Source organism: Cebus imitator, unplaced genomic scaffold (assembly GCF_001604975.1).
Source record: "Cebus imitator isolate Cc_AM_T3 unplaced genomic scaffold, Cebus_imitator-1.0 Scaffold228, whole genome shotgun sequence".
In the NCBI taxonomy this organism is placed as follows: domain Eukaryota; kingdom Metazoa; phylum Chordata; class Mammalia; order Primates; family Cebidae; genus Cebus; species Cebus imitator.
In genome coordinates this window covers 782,346-789,173 of record NW_016107543.1, presented here as the reverse complement: position 1 = coordinate 789,173, position 6,828 = coordinate 782,346, and the positions used below count along the sequence as shown (strand labels likewise).

At 51.3% G+C, this 6,828-nt stretch overlaps 1 protein-coding gene and 1 long non-coding RNA gene across 3 annotated transcripts in view; one reads left to right on the top strand and one right to left on the bottom strand.

The window, feature by feature from the left end:
* PRR15L (proline rich 15 like) overlaps window positions 1-1,567 on the bottom strand; it is a 6,477-nt gene extending 4,910 nt beyond the window's left edge. For both annotated transcript variants that reach the window (XM_017497034.2, XM_017497033.2), the window contains exon 1: window positions 1,124-1,567. The gene's annotated coding sequence lies outside the window, so the exon portion shown is untranslated. The remainder of the gene's footprint in view (window positions 1-1,123) is intronic.
* LOC119466781 overlaps window positions 1-3,375 on the top strand; it is a 12,071-nt gene extending 8,696 nt beyond the window's left edge. The window contains exon 2 of the long non-coding RNA XR_005195247.1: window positions 1,335-3,375. This is a non-coding gene — a long non-coding RNA (uncharacterized LOC119466781). The remainder of the gene's footprint in view (window positions 1-1,334) is intronic.
* Window positions 3,376-6,828: the final 3,453 nt, after the last annotated feature.

Below are 6,828 nucleotides of genomic sequence, written 5' to 3'. Positions count from 1 at the left end.
TTCTGGTCTCTTCTGCCCAGGAGGACATGTAGGCACCAGTAAGCAGGTGTTTGCCCTTTAAGCAAGCCTGACTTATGGAAATCTGAATTTGCAAAACAGAAAAATTAGCGGAATATTCTTTGTTTTACAAAATAACCCAGCTGTAGGATTCTGTAAATAGCGATCATAAAAGATAGTGTAAAGCCTGATTTGCTTTAAAAACAAGCAAACAAAAAAGGTGATGTGGTGTCCAAACCTCCCAGATTCTCAAAGTTGCAAAGAACAAGATATCTACAACCTTGTGCCCCTGCATAATCACAGAGGGCTGAAGGGGGTTGGGGGGGGGGCGGGCAGGTGCTCCGGACTCCAAACTGACCCAGCATTTGGTGACACAAGGTGGGCCCTGCAGTTCGCTCATGCAGGTTCCTGAGCTGGCCAAGCTAAGGGCTGGGCCCTTGCCCTGGGGCCCTGCAATCCAAGGATGATAGAAATCAGCCCCTGAGGATGCCAGCTTCACCTCTACTGTTTGCACAGCTTTGGGGCCATGAAGGGTCTCAAGGAACAGCCTGCCACCTGGTCTTTGGTGACCAGCACTATGGCATGCACATGGGTGTCCTGGGACAGGCCCCTCCATCCCAGCTGGGTTCTGTGAGCTGCTCCGAAGGGCTTTGCCCAGACTGAGCCAGGCCCCTTCTGAGCTGGAAGAAGTTAACCATTGACTGGGGCAGAGGTGGAGTGGCAGAGGGGCAGGTAGGGGAAGCAAGTCAGCTAATGTGTTGTTGGACAAAACACAGAACTCCCTCCACCATCCCTCTCCAGGGCTCCTAATGATGCTTGTCCATGCAGAATGAGACTGGGGTACCCTGGATAAAAATGGGGAGATGTTCCTACCAGACAGCTGGAAAAATGCTCCAGGCTGCGGGGTCAGAGGGGTGGGCTCCCGTTCAGCAAGAGTTAACAGAAAACTACTCAGCAGGAGCTCTGTTGGAGGCCTGGACTGACTCCAAGAGGCCAGTGGGATGAGTCCTGAGTGGAGTCCAGGTTAGAGGCCTGGGTTCTTCTTTCCCAGAAGAACTGGCAGAACTGGGTGCCCTGACTGGGGTCTGTGCCTTGGTTTCCCCACCCACCGGCCCTCTGCCTGTACCTGTAATCCCGACTGCTCCAGGCTGGAGGTGACACCTTTCCTAGAGAAGCAGTTGAGTGTAGGAGCTGCCTGGGAGGCTGAGACTCAGGCAGGAAGGGGTGCCTCCGGGGTGCTGTCCGAGGCAAGGCTCGGCCAGGAGAGGTGGGTAGGAGCAGCTGCACATCAGGTGCAAGAGAAACAGGTGCAGGAGCTAGTACCTGCTCTGCGGCAGCTCCTGGAGTCACGGTGAACCTGAAACCCAGCCCCTCCCAGCTAAGTAAACAGAAGCAGAGGCCGGCTCAGGCTAATGAATATTCATCATGCTGGAAATTCAATCCTAGCGCCCATGCGTCCACCCAGAAGCCGGGGACCTCCGGGGGACTGCCACGCTGGAGGAGGGAATCCCAAGGGAGATCTGGAGTGGCGGAGCACAGGAGGCTGTCTCTCAGTTTCCCCACTGTTGGGTGTCTGGTTGCACTTCCCAGCTGTAGCCAAGGTCACTCTACGCATTTCATCTTTCAAGGAAGCTCAGATCCCTCTCCAGCATGGACCACCACCTGGATGTTGCCCAGAGCACAACCGGGAAAGGGTTAAGGGCTGCTGCTTCCATTGGCAGGCTGGGTAGGACAGGGTGCACCCCAGCTTCCTTTGAACTCCCTGAGTCGAAACCAGTCCCTGGTTAAACTGGTTGGCAGACCGGTTCCCAGGCTGTCACTCCCCTGCCTGAAGCCTCAAAGTGGGGACTGGGTTGGGGGCTGTGGCTTCCTCCTGACCCAAGGAGCCCCTCCTTAAAATCTCCCTAGGTAGAAAAAAAGGGGTACCAGCCTCTCCTCGGGTCAGGCTCTCAAGACCCACCACAACCTCAAACACTGTCATCCCTCTCCCCCTTTGCTTGGAGGTGGGCTTCAAGGCCCTTGAGATCATATGCAGAATTCCATGTTTGTGGGCAGGGGCATTGATTTTTCTGCATAGATTATACTCGTAGCAGACTCTCAAAGAGACTTGTGACAGTCTCTCCATTAGCAAAGTACCACTGGCTTCAACTCCTCCCAGCAGTCAATCGAAAGGGCCTTCCTGGGTATTATAAAGTTGGCAAAACCTGGAGCAAGTTCTCAAGGAAAGGAGAGATAGGCCCCTAGTGAGGCTGGAAGAGAAGGAAAGGCAAGAAGGCAGGAGATGGGCACATGGTTGGGGACAGGGGCAGAGTGTGTGCACACAGGGGGCGATCGTCCTCTCTGATCTGCAGCCACACTCCCCCTGTAAACCCACCATCGGCCAAGCCTGTGTGCAGCCCTCAGCCAGGGCTGCTCTTGCAGATGGCTCTGTGCCTGGGGAGCATTGCTGTGCAGCCACCAAGGGGTGGCCTCTCCTGTTTGCACTTGCGTTCTCTCTCCCCTTGGATGGGCATCGCTGGAGAGTAGAAAACATCTGCTGCATACTCAATGTCTCTGCCACTCCTGGGCCCACTGCAGCCCAGCTCAGGTGCCAATCCAAGCACCAGCTACCTTCCTTCATGGACTGGGGATGTGCGTGTCAGGCACAGAGTGAGGCATGAGGTAGAGAAAGGCATAAAATCCCCCCTTTCCCTGGCTCTCCCTCTAAGTTACATTGGAAATCCCAGCTCACTAACTCTAAGAGCTGTCCTCCATCTCCAATCCTGCTTCTACCCACTCCAGCTTCTGATGGCCTCTTGGGTTTGTATTCTCCATCTGAAACAGCCCCTCTTCCCTTAAAATGTCCTTGGGTGGACAGTCCTCCAAAGGCTCCCCACAGCCCATAGCAGAACCCACTTGGCCTGGCTCTCCTAGGATGGGACCTCTGCAGCCTCCTCTCACGCCCACCCCGCCATGTCAACTGTCCCTGAACAGTAGACGCTTCTCTGCCTGCCTTGGTAGGCACAAGGCTGCCTTAGAACGGTGGGATTAGAAGTGCTGGCTGTGCTCTTGGGTAGCAATGTCCTCCCCATCACCTGTGTGACCCAAAACAAACTCCTATTCATCCCTCAAAACCTGAATTAATGATTACACCTTCCACCCTACCAGACGTTTTCTTGTTTTCCTTTCTGTGTTCCCATAGAACCTGCTCATATACTTCTATTTAACATGATATATATACCATTATTGATTTCCACTTATAAACTTTTAGCTCTTTGAGCCCAGAATTATGTATCACTGATACAGGCCTGACATATAGTAGGTACTTATGCAAGCCTGAAAATACAAATGAGAAACACAAACATTGTTTTTACCCAAATAAACTGTTAATGTAGCCAATGGCTTTGTCCCAGTCTCCCTGGGGCAGGTAAACTTGCAAGAAAACCCATTTATTTGCCTTCTTGCGGTTCCAGCTACAGCTGGCTTGCTGTCATGCTATCATCTCCCTGGGGGTTGATTCGAATTGAAGGATATTATTTTGCAGGGTCCCCTGCCTCTAGTGCAAAGTACACACAGCTGTCCCAGAAAGGTGCCACAGCTTCCTAGATCTGTCACTTTCTATGAAAGGCCTGGTCTACTCAGAGAGTGGGTATCTGGTTCAGAAGACAAAAACTCTTTCCAGCTCAGGTGTTGGGAAGAGACCAGAAGGCTGGTGAGATGGGCTTTGGTCTGGGAGACAGTAACCCCAGAGTCAGGTCCCCATTTCCCATCTATAGAGGAAAGGGCTTGCTCATTCCCTGTGCCTCAGAGATCCCAGCCTCTCTGATGTCTGACCCAGGGGAGCAGATTCCTGTTCTCTTGGCCCCACTCTGCAGAAGGAGCCCCCATAAGTGCCATGGCAGGCCCACTTGTGGCTCCCCCTTCCCAAGCACCACCAGGACCAGATGCAGGTGTGAAGCTCTAGCACGTTACCCAGGGAGGGGTCAGCCTGGGAAGTTAGGCCCAACCCCTGGCCTTCAGGGTATTTATTTCTGGGAGGAGCAGGGTTGGGAGGAGAGTTTGAGATAAGGCTGTGAGCTATGAATGTCACTCCTCACATACAAGCCACTTTATTGCTTTATAAAAATTGTTACCTTTGGCCGGCAAGGTGGCTCGGGTCTATAATCCCAGCATTTTGGGAAGCTGAGTGTGGAGGGGCAGATCACCTGAGGTCGGGAGTTTCAGACCAGCCTGACCAACATGCAGAAACCCCATCTCTACTAAAATACAAAACTAGCCGGGCATGGTGGCGCACTCCTGTAATCCCAGTTACTCTGGAGGCTGAAGCAGGAGAATCACTTGAACCCAGGAGGCGGACGTTGCAGTGAGCTGAGATGGCACCATTGCACTCCAGCCTGGGCAACAAGAGCAAAACTCCATCTTAAAAAATTTTTTTTAAAAATCTCAGCTTGGGCCAGGCGCGGTGGCTCATGCCAGTAATCCTAGCACTTTGGGAGGCCAAGGCAGGCGGATCACGAGGTCAGGAATTGAAGCCCAGCTTGGCCTACATGGTGAAACCCCATCTCTAAAAATATAAAATAAAATAAAAAATAAAATAAAATAAAATAAATAAATAATTTAAAAAATCTCAGCTTTAAGCACACCTTCCTAACACTAGCTTTAAGTGTAACATGCCATATACAAAGACACAGTAGGCACGTTTTCAGAAATGTGTTATTAATGAGTAAAGCAAGTTAAATTCACCTAAAGGAGCCCCAAGGACCTTGGTGCCCTTTTGGGGTGTATAGCTATGAGGCCCCATTGAATTACAGATCCAATCAATCAATTACACATCCATCCCATTTTACTGACCTCTGCCCAGCAAGTAGATCTAGGCTTCAGGGATATTTCTTCCCCAAAACAGGGAGAAGAGAGGTTCTGCCATTCTCCTCAGCACTCCCCTTTCTCTGGAAGGACAGGAGACCAGAGATCCTGGGGGTGTCCAGCCTGGTCGAGGTGACAAGCAAGGCAAAACCAAAGATCAGTCGCTGGTGGGCTACACCAGGTGCAGTGGGGAGTTGGGGGCAGGCAGAAGCTGCATTCTGATCTGAGGTGGGTGGTGGGGCTGCCATTGGAGGGGGCTTTCTCTTTGTTTTCATGCGAGGCGTCCCCTTCAAGGAGATCTCAGCAGGGAGTTGGGGGTATGAGCAGCCAATATTAGGGGGATGTGTTCCAGGCACTCTTCCAGATGTTCCATAGGTGTGAACTCTTGATCCCCCATGGCCACCCCCAGGTGGATTCTCTAACCAGTACACCCATTTATGTCCCCTCAGCAATTTTCCTGTTGCTTTTTTGCATTCATTTCCTGTGGCTGCCATGAGTTACCACGAGCTCCATGGCTTGAAACAACAGAAATGGATTCTTCTGGCCTATCCAGTAAGTCAGAAGTCAGAAATCAGTTTAACTGGTCAAGACCAAGGGGTTGGCAGAGCCATGATTTCTCTGGAGGTTCCAGGGAGAACCTGTCCTTGACTCCTCCAAACTCCTGGTGACTGCGAGCACTCCTGGGCTTGTGGCCACATCACTGCAATCTCTGCCTCCTTTGTTTTCACTTCTGTGGGTCAGGCTAAACTCCCTCCACCTCTCTCTTATAAGGACACTTGGGATGGCATTTAGGATCCACCCAGATGATCCAGGATTCCCTCCTCACCTCAAGATGTTTAACACCATCACATGTGCAAAGACTCTTTTTCCACATAAGGTCACATTCATAGCTTCCAGAGATTCGACGTGGTTCTCTTTGGAGCAATCGTTTTTCAGCCTTCCACATTCTTCATTCAGACCACCTTTCTGTATTGTCAGACGTAAGTCTGCCTCCCACATCCTTTTCCAGGGAAGGACTTGCTGCCAGGTCACAGGAGTGTGGTCAGCAGTTGGCCCTCAGCAACAGAAAGCCACCTTGCTGGAGGGCACACCCTTTGGGGCAGCACTTTTCTAGGGATATAAAAACCCAGCCATTTCAGCCCCGTGAAGAACGTGCTCAGGGGCAATATTCATTCAGAGGCCCCCACTATATTGACTGAAGCTTTACTGAGCCTGCAGTGCAGTTGGATTTCTGCCTCTGCCCAGTCCTGCTTCCATCTTGTTCCTCTCACAGGGAATGATTCCTAATAAACATCTTGACCCCAAAAACACCGCCTACTACTGTAGAATGCAACCCATGACACAGATGTTTCAATTTTTGCCAGTATGATGGAAGTGAGGTGGTCTACTTCATGTCATTTATTTATTTAGAGAGAGAGTCACACTCTGTTGCTGCAGTGGTGTCATCTTGGCTCACTGCAACCTCCACCTCCCAAGCGATTCTCCCACCTCAGACTCCCAAGTACCTGCACTTACAGTTGCACACCACCACACCCAGCTAATTTTTGTATTTTTAGTAGAAATGGAGTTTCCCCATGTTGCCCAGGCTGGTTTCGAACTCCTGACCTAAAGTGATCCACCCACCTTGGCCTCCCAAGGTGCTGGGATTACAGCTGTGCACCATCGTGCCTGGCCCGTGTCCTTTATATTTGCATTTCCCTAGTGTACTGGATTTAATAGTGTCCCCCAAAATTCCCATCCACTCAGAACCCCAGAATGTGACCTGCTTTGAAAATACGGTTTCCAGATGTGGTTTTCAGACGTGGTCATCCTGGGTTAGTGTAGGCCCTAAGGCTGAGGAGTAGTGCTCTTACAAGAAGAATGTTGGCTGGGTGTGGTGGGTGGCTCACGCCTGTAATCCAAGCACTTTGGAGGTCAAGGCAGGCGGATCACCTGAGGTCGGGAGTTCAAGACCAGCCTGACCAACATGGTGAAACCCAGTCTTTATTA